The sequence below is a fragment of the Parus major genome, chromosome 11 (assembly GCF_001522545.3).
Source record: "Parus major isolate Abel chromosome 11, Parus_major1.1, whole genome shotgun sequence".
Classification (NCBI taxonomy): Eukaryota; Metazoa; Chordata; class Aves; order Passeriformes; family Paridae; genus Parus; species Parus major.
Window position 1 is genome coordinate 11,231,349 of NC_031780.1, and position 15,348 is coordinate 11,246,696.

Here is a 15,348-nt window from a genome sequence, read left to right on the forward strand (position 1 = left end):
TTTTTTTTTTTTTGTTAATCTGTGCTTGATTCTAGGTTAACAATGAACTATTGATTCTAATACTAGTTTTAGCTTGAGATTTTTACTTTTTGGAGGGTTTAGTCTTGTTAAGGAACTGTGCACACAAACGGTTCTTCTTTTTTCATCTATATCAAATCAAAGATATTGTCTCTCCCTATATCTTTTATTTGATTGTCTTATTCTTGAAGCAGCCTGTCTGTCAGAGGAAAAGAAACTACAACAAAACAGGTGGTAATAGATTGCAAGCAAGAGAGTTTTCTGGTGGTTCCCCTTATTACATGCTATCTTTATCTTGATAACCCCAGATGAGTTCCCACCAAGGAGAGGAGCTGTTCTGTGTGTGCTCCAGAGATCTCTCATCAGTGGTCCAGGACCCCAGCAAGGATCCCTGAGACATGGCCAGCTGCAACAGAGATGGAGAGGGGATGTGACCTCACCCTCAAAACCAGACCAGAACCTTGCTTGGGTATTAGAACAAATGGAAGTGCAGTCTGAAGGGCAGTGACCTTTAGAAAACCCCATAGTTGTGAAGACAGATAGGGGATTGAGTGATAATTCTTCCTGGTAATCCCATGCTGGTTTTTTTATGGAGGAAAGTTCATTTGTTGAGCACTTATTTAGGGGGTTTGGAGAATTGGCAGATAAACTACAGACCTTCGGTGTCAGAGAACCTCCAAAGCAATTAGTGTAAAGCACATCTGTCTCAATTATCTCCTGAGATCATGTGGTATCACATGGGCATATGGGCAAGAAATAATTCTTTCAGAGTTCCTATAAAACATGAGTAGTGTTAAGAAAGGACATTTCTTTGACCTAAGAAGGAAATTCTTCTGTAGGTGATGTGAGAGGTTATGCTTATAGGTAATCCTTGTAGCATGGCAATTACAGATGCTTAGGAGCTAATTTATTGAAACTAGTGGAAAAGGGGTCACTTCATTAATCTAATAATGAAAAAATAATTTAGGAAAAGAACTGATGAAATTTTCAAATCACATTTTTTATATTTTTCTTAATAAAAAAAAAATAGTTGCACTTTTGAAACCATGGGGATGCAGTGAGAGCCAGCTCCTCCCTGGGGCCTGGAGCTGTGGGGACCCTTGGAGTGGCATGACCTGTCCTGCTGCCCCAGCAATGGAGCAGCACAGGCTGGGGTGGGGGCAGCCCCCACCCAGGGACCCCATGGGAATGGCACAAGGCCAGGTCAGGATCAGGCTCAGTGAGGGTAAACAAGGTCAGACAGAACCCCAGGCAAAACAGGTCATGGCAAGGTAATAGAGAAAATAATATCATGGATGTTGTGCTTGCAATGATTTGTCAATATTTTTAGCCATTCTAAAAGCTACTCAAGTATCCCATCAGCTCTACTATGAAATGTATCTTTTCTTTATATGCACAGCTTCTTCCTGCTGGTGGTACACTGTGTATTTGATAACACCTTATATATATATTTGATCTACTGGTCTTCTGTTTTCTTTTTACTACTCAGATATTTGCTGGTGGTAACATCAAGTGAAGAAAAATGGTCTCATTGCTTACTCACTCTCTTTGGCTCACACATAAGGGGAGTAAAGAGGTTCATTAAAATTCTGCAAGTTTATGAAGCCAAGAAGCAGCACAGTTTATAGATTGATCACAGTTGCAGGTGTAGTGTCTCAGTGATCAATACTGAGACATGTTTCTGGAGGCACAAATTTGCTGTGCATTTAAACCAAACATACTTCACTGTGTCTTCTGATCTCCTGTAAGAGTACAGAAAGACACCAACTTAGAATTATTGCTGAAATGGTCATTGCAGTGCAGAGAGGAAAAAGCAACTGTATCAGGGCATGTATCTGCTGTCAGATACATTTTTCAGTTGGGGATTAAAGGATCAGAAGTTCAAATTTCAGGAACCTGCTTAGTTTAATATCAACATATTTTTCAAACATTTTTTTTATAGCTCTATGGGGGAAAGGGTTTGGAGGCAAGTTTCTCTTTCGGTAGGCACAATTTTTTGTTAACAGCTCATATGAATTATTTTGATACATTAAAAACTACAATTTATCTCACACAAATGTGAAGAAGACTGAAAAAAACGTTGTACATTGGTTTGAAACTTACTTCCTATGAAGAAAGGATGGAAAATTCATGTTTCCATATCTGTGGGCTACCCTGAGTGTAGAGTGATTCATCTGATTATCAGCCCACCAGAGACAGTGCTGTATTAGAACCAGTGCCTTATCAGAGCATTTTCAGTTGCCCTTTGCTCAGAGATTCTTTCATGGCACATCATAGTATCCTTCTCAAGCAGAAATAATGGTGAGGGAAGAGATCCCTTTTGTTTAGCAGTTACATTCGATAGCTCTGCGGCTGAGTGATGGTGTTTAGTTATTGAAGGAAATGCAGTCTTTACTCTGCTCCCATGGAACTTCAAAAAACTTCCTGCAAAGCACTGACTGGATAGGAGTAAAGATGAATTTTACTGTTGTAGTTTGAAGAGTTGAACTATCAGATAAAACATAATTAATTTTTTTTTTCACAAGGAATCATTAATATTTTTTAGCCTTGACCACTCACTATCCAAATCAAATCCATTCTGTTTCTATTTCTCATTCCACAGCAAGTACAAATACTGATTAACATGCCTCAAACATCTCTTGATGTATTAACCAGCGCCTTTGCCTTACTTAAAAGCACAGTAATTTATAATTAGGCTTGATATGTTAAAGAGTCACAAGGGTCCAAGAACTAAGGGAGAGCTAGTAAAGATAGATGACAGGTAAGCTGTAAAAGTTACCTGTTGGTATTTATTTTTTGTTGGTTTGTTTTCCCCACTTAATGTGATGTTTTTTCACATTAATTTGTAGAACAATATTAGACTTTTAGTCATTTCTTGCCTAAATCGAGATTCTTGGCTGACATGCAGATTCCTTCAGGCTATAATAGAAGGAAATTTCACACAGGTGTGTGATTATTCAGCTCATCCGAACTGCTCTATAAAACCAGTGTCTGTGGCAAATTATATGTGGGGAATTTAGATTTTTTTCCTAAGTATTAGAATGAGAAGATGTTTCTTGCCATGAAACCACTGATAGAAGAATTTATTTGAAGTAGCTATTTTTGAGAGTCTAGAAGGCAGTAGAGAAGTTTTGGAAGTGACTGGAAAATCTATACTCTGCAGGCATTAAGGTTATTCACTGAGAATGACTCTTTTGAGAGGGTCAAAATACTTTTGTGTCTTAAACCATTTAATTATTTTTCTTTCTAATGTGAAATGTGCCTGATTTTGCTTTAGAGTAGCATTTACTTATATATTAACTGATAAAATGTATGGATGAAAAATGGTATCAGGAAAATGTTTGATTTCCAAAGGATATAGAGGACAGTTTGGAAATCAGGGAAATCCACAATGTTGCAGCAAAAACGAGTGAAAATTCAATCAGTCTAGGTATCCAGTTAGGGTCACTGCCACCAAAACTGGCACATTCAAGGGAAATGTTTCTTAGACAGGGAATTTTTTTTGTTTTTTATTTTTGAATGAGAATGAGCCTCAAGAGTGGAGCTGTTGGAAGGGGCATTGGTTAAAGTTCCTGTTGTAGGTCAGGATATGGGGCTACCTGAACTGAATCTAATGACACTACTGCATAGTGGCTGAGATCTACAAACTCCATGATTAAAACAAGTAAAATGTCTAGCAAAAAGGGGAAAATTTCGAGAAGGGTTTATGCTGGCACTACACTTGACCAAGAAAAAATAAATTATTTCCTATCTGTCATTACACTGACAATGAGAGTTATTCCCTAAATTTTCAGCATAAATTTCTGGTTATTTTGATTTGTGCTGGCTTATGCTTCATATTTACCCTGGATTTCATATATCACATTTCTAAAATATCTTGAAAAAGAGTTGAGTGGTTTAAAATCAGAAGGTTTGGGGAGTCTGGTAAACAGCAAATTTTCAAGTTTTATCTATTTTATTTTATATATTTTAAAATGACTGGTCTAGCCGTAGAACTGATGAGCACAATTTTTCATATATCAGCATTGGTGGTTTTGAACCATTCATTGAATGACTGCATTGAACTGTTTGCCTTAAAACTTATTGGATAACAGCAGTGATTTTAATTCTATGTATTCTATGCTCAATTGACAATTATGAAGCTGCAGATTTTGTTTTCACTTATCCCTGAGACACTATCTGAATTTTGAAATTGAATTATTCTTTAGGTAATTTAGTTCATATTGTAATTTATTCATAACCACTAGAAATCAACATCTCTAAATTATGCTGAATCCATAATCCAAAATATGTTACAGCAGGAGATTGTCAGTCTTTAGTTGCTGACTTGATTGCATAGGACTTTGACAAGCATATGTTACTAAGGAGACATTAGCATCTTAGGTGTTTTTTTTGTAAAACTTATTTATGGGTAAACATTCTTCTCTTCATTCCTGAAATATAATCTTATTAAAGAAAATTCTATTTTTTCCCCTTACATCCCTATTATCTGTTTTTGTACAAAAGTGGGTTGTATTTATTTTTGCTGTTATGCAAGATTTGAAGCAAATCTCTGTGTGGTGGTAATACATTCTTCTTTGATCAGATAAGTTCTTTTTAGGCTTTATCATAACATATCCACAGTGAAGTCAGGTTCTTTTTCAAAATAAAATACTATGAAAGGAATTTGACAGTTACAGAAGCGAATGCTATCTACACTTAGTAACTAGGACACACAAACCTTTTGCTGTCCAGATAATAATTTCATTACAAAATGTCACATCAGAAATAGCATTTAGTTTTTTGCATGATGTTTGTTACCTTTATAGAGCAAATATATTTGCATTTTCCCAGTTTTCTTCATAATGAGACATTATTCATAGAGAACATTGTATTTATGCTGTGGTCTGATTCACTTATCAAGCACTTGTTATATTCCAGATAATTTTAACAAGTGTGATAGTGTGTAACATTTAAAGAGTATGGCTGAACAATTCCTTCAATCCATTTGCTGAGTCCCCAGTGATAGCACACTATGTGTGGAATGAAAACCATATTGCAATTTGCACCTGCTATTAGGGTCTCTGTTAATACAGCTTCCTCAGATGAATGACAAGCGGAAGTGATTTTTTTAGTTTTGCCCTCCTTGCTTTGTTACAGAGATGATGTTGGGGAAGGTTTAACATCCAATTTTAGAACCTTTGTACTCTACATCTTAATTTTATTCTTCAGCTTGTATAGCATTCTTATGGAAATTATTACTTCTTTCAGTCTGTATTTTTTCTGTGGAAGCCATATGATGATTTTTAGTAGGTTTTTTTTGTGGATTTTGTTGGGTTTTTTTTTTACTCTAGAAATTCCTGTACACAGTAACCATCTTTGTTACGGAGTTAGCAGAACCAATCTAGACCTGAATCTGAATTCAGGGCTCCCAGTGCTTTTATAGAAGTGTACTGTGCCTGACCCTACCACCTGCCTTAATCCAAGAGTAGATGAAATGACAGATCAACCTTGAGCATTATTAAATCTGGAATCCAGTTGCTTGTTGTGGTTTGGTTTTTTGATTGAGCCTTTTCCCTCAGTGTCAGCGTCCTGTAACAATAGGTATGGTCTCAAAACTGTTGTAAAGAATAATGGCAAACCAAAGTAATTATTGATCAAACATTTTCCATGTTCCATTCTGTATGATCTTTTTTTCATATTAATATAATGTTTCTGTTTTCATTGGACAGGTTACAGTGAGTTTAATACTTTTTTTATTAAATTCCTTTTCTAATAATTAGAAAGAATTCCATTCTTTTCTCTGTAATACATGCTTTAGTACACTGCTCACCTTTAGTTTGCAGAGGAAATGCTGGGTGAATACTTATGCTCAAATGAACAGGAAATAAAAGGTCCTTTTTTTAATTTGATGCATGACATGATGTTCTGAATCAGAAGAATCTGAGTATTATGAAAGGAGTGGCATCCTGGGTCACCTTACAGCTGCAGAGTTAATCAGTAAGTTGTCAGTGAGCCTCTATCACAATGCCATGCACTGGAGCAAACCTCATATGTAATTGGAAAAAATCTGTGGTAAATGCAAACTTCTGGAGGATATTTGCTGCATTTTGGATTCTAAAATATGATGGCAGAAGAGTTCCAGTCTTGTGTTGGAGTAATTCTTAAGCTTGTGTTTGGAAATCTTGTGCAGCTGCATAATTCGTGCACACCAATCATGGTGCTCAATGTAGAGGATGCAAATGCTGCTGTGAAGTGTAATGGCCTTAGAAATATCTTAAACAGTGAAACACACAAAGCAGTGCAAAAGAGGTATTTTTTCATGATAGAACATAATCCAAAATCTAACAAGATGCAGAAATCACTTGTTATGCATGAATCCTGGTGATAAGAAAAATAATAGGATTAACAACAAGCCAGTAGTTCATGAACTAGCAGACATTAACCTGCCTGCAAAGTAGTTGAGTATTTGTATAGTTGATGCACTTATTTTGCTTCTTGCTAATATATTAAGTGATTTCAAATACCTATTCAGGAAGCTAGCTGGAAAAGATATTGGCCTAATTAAAGGGTTGTTCTTAAGGAAAACTCTACATTTGGGTTTTTTTAATTGTGTACTGGCAGGTGTTTCTGCCTCCATTGAAGAAAAAATATTACAACTGAATGAGGTGCAAAAGGCAGTTGATTTGGATATCTAACTGATTTTTTAAATAATCTAAGGAAGGTGTTAGTCCCTTATAATGCAGGAAATAACTTTTTAGACTTGTATTTTTCTGAAATATAATTGTAGGTACATGCTAGACTGTGTTTCTTAACTGTGCATTCTGATGAGAACAGTGATGAGGGAAATTCCCCAACTATATGCAGGTTCCTTTTCAAAGGCATAATTACTTGTATTTTTCAGTCCCTAGAAGCTACCACCTGTACAACATTGAGGTGTTGTGTGGACACAGGCAGGGAGAGTCTGTACAGCTCCACGGTGCTAAAAGAAATAATGGGCAAATCAACAAAGGCAGTGTTTTTTACCTATGAAGGAACTGAGGCAAAGGGATGATAGGCAATTTATAGTCTGTCAAAGACAAAACCTGAAAAAAGCTTATGTTTCTTCCTCGTATTTATCTAATACAATGTCTAAATATAACTTCTGGATTCACATCACTGAGTTCCCACAGTTATCCTGTAGTATAAACAGCTCTTTCCAAGCTGAACATGCTGAAGTCTTTACTTATCCTTTTATTTTTTCTAGGCTGGATTTTAAAAGAAGAAAAAAGCATTTAAACATTTATACTGGAGATGAGAGGAATTATTGTGTTATTGTGGAGAAGGATTATCTGATTTGCTCATGTTTGTTGTTTTGAAACAAAACTGTGCAGCAGCCATCTAGTCCAGAGGAAATAATATAGTGAAACGATAATTGCACAGCCCTGGATGAAATCCTAGCTCAGTAAAAGTCAGTAGAAAACCTCTCACAGATGGCAGTGAGACCTAAATTCTGCCCATCGGTTTCATTGCCATTGGAAAATTCATGCTGAAGGATATGACAGCTCTCCTGTGTGCTGACTGGCTTCTCCAGCAGTAAAGGAAAATCAGAATGAGAATTTATGGGTTTCATCTACTTTACAAGGGTTGCTTTCCCCATTCTTGCTATTTAAGCTAAAATCAGAATAAAGTGTAGATTTTTCAATTAGTTACAAAAAAAATTATGATTATGTTTTATCAACTTTATTTACAGAAACTTGTAAAGAAACTCAGGTGGACTAAAACTGCAAAGTTGCCCATATGTACATACATATGTTCTACACACAGAGAGATCCTACACTTGTATTCTACCAGCTTTATTTATCAAAGTTTTTATGGCTCAGGTGGCCTAAGAAGAAACTGTTAAGCCACATATTTCCCTTGTTATGACATTCCTTTTAGATACATATAGATCCTTCAAAATAACATTCTTAAATTACAAGTTCTTTTTTTTTGTTGTTGTTTGATTTTCTAAATTCTGTTAATATCTATCCAGATAAAGTATTTCTTGTCAAACCTGTTAAACAAATTTGAGTTTCATTATTTACTTTAAGCATGAGGTATCTCCTTGCAAGGGTAATAACCCAACATAAATCCTCATCAACGTCTTACTCAATGCAGTTTTGTGTCCTGTACTTCATATTAAGCACCATAGTTCCCATATCCAAAAGATGCCTAATTATTATTAGGTAAGGAACATAAAACTAGCTGAAGAGCTTCCCTTACCAACAGCAGGAAAATTCTACTTCCAGCTATGTTGGACAAATAATATTAGTGGATAATCTAGTAATAAATGTCTGATTTGTGAAAAAAAAAAATTAAATATGAACTTTGAGTCAAAGGTGCAGTATCAGACTATTTGAAAAGTGTTTTCAGCTTCATTTGCAGTTATAATTAACCCTCTGATGAAGCAAGCTCATCACACTATGCAAAGTTGCTGTAGCTTCATTGACATCAAAAGGCAAATTTAGAGAGGACACAAATCCAGCTTGTAGACTCTAAAAACATGAAATAAAAGTCACTGCCAGACCAAATAATTTCAAAATTGAAAAGAGAGGACTGCTCAAAGTAATGTCAACCATCTGGAAGAGAGACTGAATAGAAAGAAAAAAAATGTCTCTGTCCAAGTTTTCAACTTTTTCAAAGCTTGTAGCAAAAACAAGAACATTGGCAGGAGTTCAAACAAGAAGGCTGTAAAATGAACTGATAACTAGTCAATGCCACACACACCATGGCAAAGAAATACAGTACGATATTGCTACCAGGAATAAATGGACAGAGTTGGAGGCAGATGGTCAAGAATATGGGAAGGAAGGAGACTGATAAAGATATCTGCCTGATAAAGCAATTAGTTTTAAGTAAAATTAGTCTTTTGTTTATAATAGTCACTCCTGGCTCGGTGAGTTTTGCTTGTGGAATAACTGTAGCTGAGAAAGCACTTGTGGGTGCACAGTACAGAAAAATAAATAATAAAATAAAACCAGTTTTGTCTGTCTTCAGGATGCTTCCCAATCCATGGACATTTAGAGCTTCAGAAGTGATCACCTGCTCTAGGAGATGGACCATAATCTGATTAAGTGCCAGGTTAGAGATTAGATTTTTGCCCTTTTCTGCCTGTTGCCAGGCTGTGTGTTGTTTGGACAGGCTGTGTGTTAAAAGGACTGGAAAGAGACTCTCATTAGCAGGCTGTGACCATGCACAGGTGGCTGTGTGACTGAGGAAATTCCTCCTTTCCTTGAAGGTGGTCACTAAAAGAGCTGTTGCCAAACCTAACTATGATAATTTTTAATGCAGGTCAAGGTAAATAAATTATTTAAATACAGATGGATTACTGGCAGTAGCACTTTCCCAAAATGTAGTAGATCTTTTTCATGCTTGCACATTCTCTCTCATTCACACAGAATGTTTGGTCTCAAGAGGACAGTCCTGGGCTGCCTTCACTCTCTGAGACAGCCAACATTTGGGATATCCTTTGGCTAAATTAAGGTGAAAGAACACCAAATTATCTATTTGAAAGTTTTATTTATGGCATTTAAACCTTAAACTTTCTGATAGGTTGAACAGCCCATTATAGCAACAACTTTAACATTTCTGAACAGCCTGTGGCAGCAGGGAATTAAACTTTCCATGAAAGGAAGAGAGGAAGAAGGAAAGATAGGAAAACAGAGGTAGAGAAAAAGGATCACCCAGGATTCCAGCTGTGTTGCTGTTCTGGATTCTTTGGATGGTGGGTGTATGCCCTGCCCTCTCAGCTGCACTATTTATAGAATAATCCTCATGCAGGCACATTTTTTAATTCTCAGACTTCTCAGAAAGGGGGTGGAAGGGAGGGGAGAGGGTCTCATAGCCTCAGCCTCCCTCTCTCTTGTCACAAGTACAATGCTGCCTCAAACTTGGTTATGGAGATAGTTACCCAAGATAAGGAAGTTGGTCCCTGAAAAGCTCTATCCTGCTTCCACAAGATCCTCTTTTCTCACTGCACCTTATCTTGTTGGCATGGTAACATTTCTTTTCTTGTCTGCCAAGTGTTTGAGACATTAACTCTTTCAGGTTTTCAGTCTCTCACACCACCCCATGGCTCAGTCAGTCTAATCTCATTCCTGTAGAGCTCATCTTCTCCTAGGATGGTGATCCCTACAAACAGGTAGGAAAGAAGCTGAAGAGTGTAGGCAATTAGTCATACATTGCTCTGCTGCCAAGCCAATCATCAGAAATAAAACTCCGCACAATGACATAAGCCAAATGTTCACCAACCCCCTTCCCCATCCTGTGAATCTCAATGGTCTCAGTGGGAAGTTGAACCTCTGCTACTGAATAAGGACATAAAGTATAAGACATAAAATATTTAATGACTAAATCACTTTGTGTGGCCCAGCCAATAAACATTACATTTGAATAGTAATTTCTTCTACCCTTATTAGATTTCAATCTATCAAGGGTGATCCATTGGCTCAATCGCATTAGGGACTCCTGCATCTGAATATCCATCTCCTCAAGCTCCTTAACAGAATTTCTCTTTTGTTCTTTAGACCTTTCCTGCAGTGAATGTTGCTCCCACAGGATTCATCATGTTGCCATCAGTTGATTTGGTGCAGAAAATGATTTGGTGCAGATGACTGAGCAGTCTGCAGCCTCTGCTAAGTTACCCATTTGCCAGCAAGCTGATTGGAAAGACCCTGTCCCATTCCCTAGTTACTACTGTAAAGCCCGAATTAAGTCTTGCAAGGACTTCAGGTCAGTATGGGTGTGGGGGATTGTTGTTAATTATATGCTCTGATTTGAAGCAAACATGGCCATATTGGCTGTCAGAGCATTATTTGCAATTTCTGTATTGGAGCTTCTTAGGCCATGGCCTAAGGAAAATCATTTCTGCCTGGAGCACTCAGAAGAGTGCAAGGTCCTGTAATGGCTTGGTTGCATCACATAAGGTGTGTAGTGTTACTTTTGGAATGCTCATCACATTGGCAGTACTTAGCCTCTGTTAATTGCAGAAACATTGCTTGACTTAGCTCTGTGATGTCTTTCACAGCCTATAAGCAGCATTTCTTTTTCAAGAGATATTTCTGAAATGTGAAGAAACTCAAGCATTGACAGAAAACGCAATGAGTCAGTCATGACTGTTACTCATAAATGATGTGACCGACATCTAAAGTAAAATTCTGTATAAAATTTTCTGTCTGAAATAATATGTCTAGAAGTGACATTTGCCCTTTAGATATACAGATACAAATAAAGGGTAAATTAATCATAGTGAATGAGTCATTTTAAAGATTACAAGTTTCCACAGTATTGTTATTATGAAAGTTTTGTTCCCTAAAGATGCTCTATACCTGATAAGATTTTAGAAATTTAATTGAAAAAGTTTAATAAAGAATTTAAATTATCATGTGCCCTTTTGCAGAAATACAAATGAACTAAGAGATTCTTTGTAAAAGAAGCTAAGGTGAATAGCCTGTTACTATTCCTTTGAATACCATATCAACTTCTTGCTATCGTTAATAAAATTATGGTTGGTTTACTGGATGGAATGATTTTAAAATAAATAGCTTTGTGCTGATATTACAAAGATTTCAATATCACTGCTTCACAATGTTGAGATAATGGGAAAGAAGATACACTTAGAGGTCATTGTTTATGCTACAGTCTTGCAATGTCTTGCAATGCCTTGAATGATGATTTTAAAAGAGTAACTGAATACTTATAACTTGCAGGATTGATATTCTTTCAGATGCTGACAAACATACCTCTAGGTAGATAATAGAAATGATTCTTTTGTTCTTTTAATGGGTTTGTTCATATAAATACAACATACAGTGCATTCAGCTGTGACTTATGAATAAATCTTGAAGCTGCACAAGAAATCAGAGCATTCAAATCTGATTTTCAACTGAAGGGCAGAAACTTTGAGTTGAATTTCTTTAGTCCATTGGGAAGAGGTGGTTTCATTTAACCCCTTCTCTATTAAAATAAGCTATCAGTGTAGGGGATTTTGGGAGAGATTGTCATAGGCACCCAAGAGAGTTAGCATTTAACTCCAATAATTAAACTTTCTGGTTTTTCTGAACCCTTGCCCTAACCCTACCTTAGGCTGAACTTTAAATACTGTATGGGTGTGAAGCTGGATACTCTTATTAGTTATTCATTTTACCTCTATGATGTCTTAAGATTTTTTATTTTATTTATATTATAGTGTGTACTTCCATTCTGCTTTCCATAGTTGCTTTTTCCTGTCTTTCTTTGGATCTGGAAACTGAAATCTTTTGACAGTTTGTGACAAAAGCGAGTTTGTATGACTTACAATTTCTAGATTTGCAGATTTAGACCAAACCCATCTATTTTATCTCTCTATTCTTTTCTTAAAATAAAATAATTTACAATTAAAAATACTTCAAAATGACAAATCATTTAAAATATATAATTAACAACTTTATTGCAGATCATGCCTTTGATTTATATGAAATGTTAACTGTAAGCATTTTCTCTCATGTCACTAGGAAAGTAACCAGCAATTCTTCCATGAATGGATGGGATCAAATTAAAAGATTGTTTGTAACATCTTTAACACATATTTTCCTTCTGAGGGAAAGTTACTTTCTGACCTTTCACATGAACAGTGATCAAAACCCACTTCTTTTTTAGGATTGTGTCCTGGGTGGTTGCCAGTTGCAGCATAGGGGAAGAAAGTGTACAGCGGCCTTAATTTTATGGTTAATATTCCTATGAGGCCTGAAATTAAGCACTGGATACAGACTTCAAATGCTTATGTATAAATGTAAGTTGAATTAATGCACTTGGGGACTCAGAGGGTGAATATATGTAAAAATAGACTTTTGCATATGATTAATTGGGACAAGTAGATTAAAAAGAAAAAGGAAAAATTTGAAAGGTGAGAAAATATATACACGGTGACTTCTCATTAACTTATCAGCAGGAAGACATCCATACCTTCCCTTCCCAGTCCTGATGTTCCTCCAGGATGTAGGGTTGAGGCTGCAGAGTCATCTCCAAACAGTGAGCAGTTTGTAACAGGTGTTATTGTCTGCATATATATATATATATATATATAGATAGATAGATAGATAGATAGATATAGAAAGATAGATAGATAGATAGATAGATAGATAGATAGATAGATAGATAGATAGATATAGATAGATATATATATATAGATATATAGATATATAGATGATATATAGATATATAGATATATAGATATATCTGCTTGCAAGTTGCTGGGTCTTGAAGTAACCTAAAAGGTAAAAAGTACCATCTCAAATGGCAGAATTTTCATAAAAATCCTTTTAATCTTAAGGAGCTCTGGTCTTCTGCCAGCCCTCTCTAGAAGAGGCCCTTTCGGCCTACAGGGGGGCACAGACACAATCAGCTAATGGATATATCTATATTACATCTTAATATTAAGATACTATTTTTAATCATTTTAAGTCCCTTTAGGTTTTTTAGTCTTTCAATAAAAGAAGGGGAAAAATCCTATAGCACCAGCAGATTGTTCCAGTTTTTAAATAAATATTCCCCCATGACCTGAAATGGGAAATCAGCTATTCCCAGGCACTGTAAGACCACAAAAGAAGGTGTAGAAAGATGGATATGGATATTTCAGAATACTGTTAAACAATATTGTTAGAGATGTTCAATCTTCTTGATTTACTGGGATTTGTAACTAGGCTTAACCTTTCCTAATGTATGTTAATTTATAGGTGCAAGAGGATTATCTCAAATATTTAAGCTCCCCATTTTCTTCTTCTGTATCAATCCTGATTTGGCCAACAAACGTTGAGTAGTGCAACATTTAATAGTTAGCTTTGATAGCTTTTAGTATGTGTAACACCTTTATACTTGTTCTTTTTTGGTATGGAAAAGAATTCTAAAATACATTGAATCCATCTGCCTGTCTATAGGCAGATTACTGATATTAAATGTCCTAAATCCTATTTGAGTAAAATTGTTTCAGCCTGCTTTATCTATATTGTTTTTTTAACCTGGAGAATGAGATGTTCATACAATACAATAATGGCTGGTTATAATTTAAGTCGGCACATGCTTTGGTAGAGTGTTTAAGAGAAGGAGCACAGCAAAATAAAAGTAGGTTTTTTTAATTAATCTGATTAGTCATGTTTCAGTACATACAATAAATGCAATGACATCACATTTTAGAACCTAAGTGGTATTCTCCACCATATATAGAATGTATTTTGGAGAGTGGTTGAAAGCTCTTTTGCTATGACATTTAACAACAATATAATGGCTTTATTTTAAAAGGATATAGTGATTTTATCTTTATGCTAGAATGGTTGTCTGGGTCCTTTGCTCATTTACAAAAGATTTTCTTCTTATGAAGGTGTACAGTGAAATTTCTGTGTTGTCACTTTCTCAAGGTGTAGGAAAAGGGGGAAAAATTCCCTAACCCTATACTACTTGTAACAGGAGTTGCTTTGTAATTTATATGTTTTTGGATGAGAAAATTGAAACAAACCAATAAATGTGATCTGCCGAGTTTTCAGCTACTAATTTTCTTTAATGTAGTTCTGAAATTCTTCCAAGCATTTTGTATTCCTAGCTACTGAAAATCACAACTAAGTCATCACAGGGTTATGTGTGAGCAATATATGTATAAATGACAGTACATCTAAATGTGCCATTCGTATGCCCAGATATGGCTCAGAAGTCTATGGCTGCTTATTTATAATGAATACATGCTCAGGCAGTAAAGGTTAAAAACTATTTATGCTACACTGTCAGTACTAATATTTGTACTTAATTTGATATACAGTACAGCAAATAATAAACCTGACTACAATTATAAAATGTTATGTACAGCTATTAATATGCTCTTTTTTATATAACTCATTCATTTTAAAAAAGCTAACTGATAATACTGAGTTTTAATGTTGGTAGAGCAGGTGAAAGGCATGTAAAGCTAAGATAAAAACCAGTGAATACTCTTATTTAGCAGTAATATAGACTGCTTTTACGGTCCTTTGTTTGAGCCTTTGTGATATGATGTATTTCAAGAGATGAAAAGAAGTCTAGGTACAATTAATTACTATGAAGTGAAAGCATCAATTAAGAAGTATCCAGTCCTTGGTAATGGAAATCAGTGATGGGAAAGTAGTGCAAAGAGGTTTGAATCTTAGTGACCCTCTGCTCTCAGTGTCAGTGGATTTAGCTCTGCAGTGTCAGATGATGCCAGCTCAGTGCTGGGAGGGCATTCTGTGGGGTCTGTGTCCCTGGGGCTCACAAGGTGACACCCACAGTCTCCCTGGGGCTCACAAGGTGACACCCACAGTCTCCCTGGGGCTCACAAGGTGACACCCA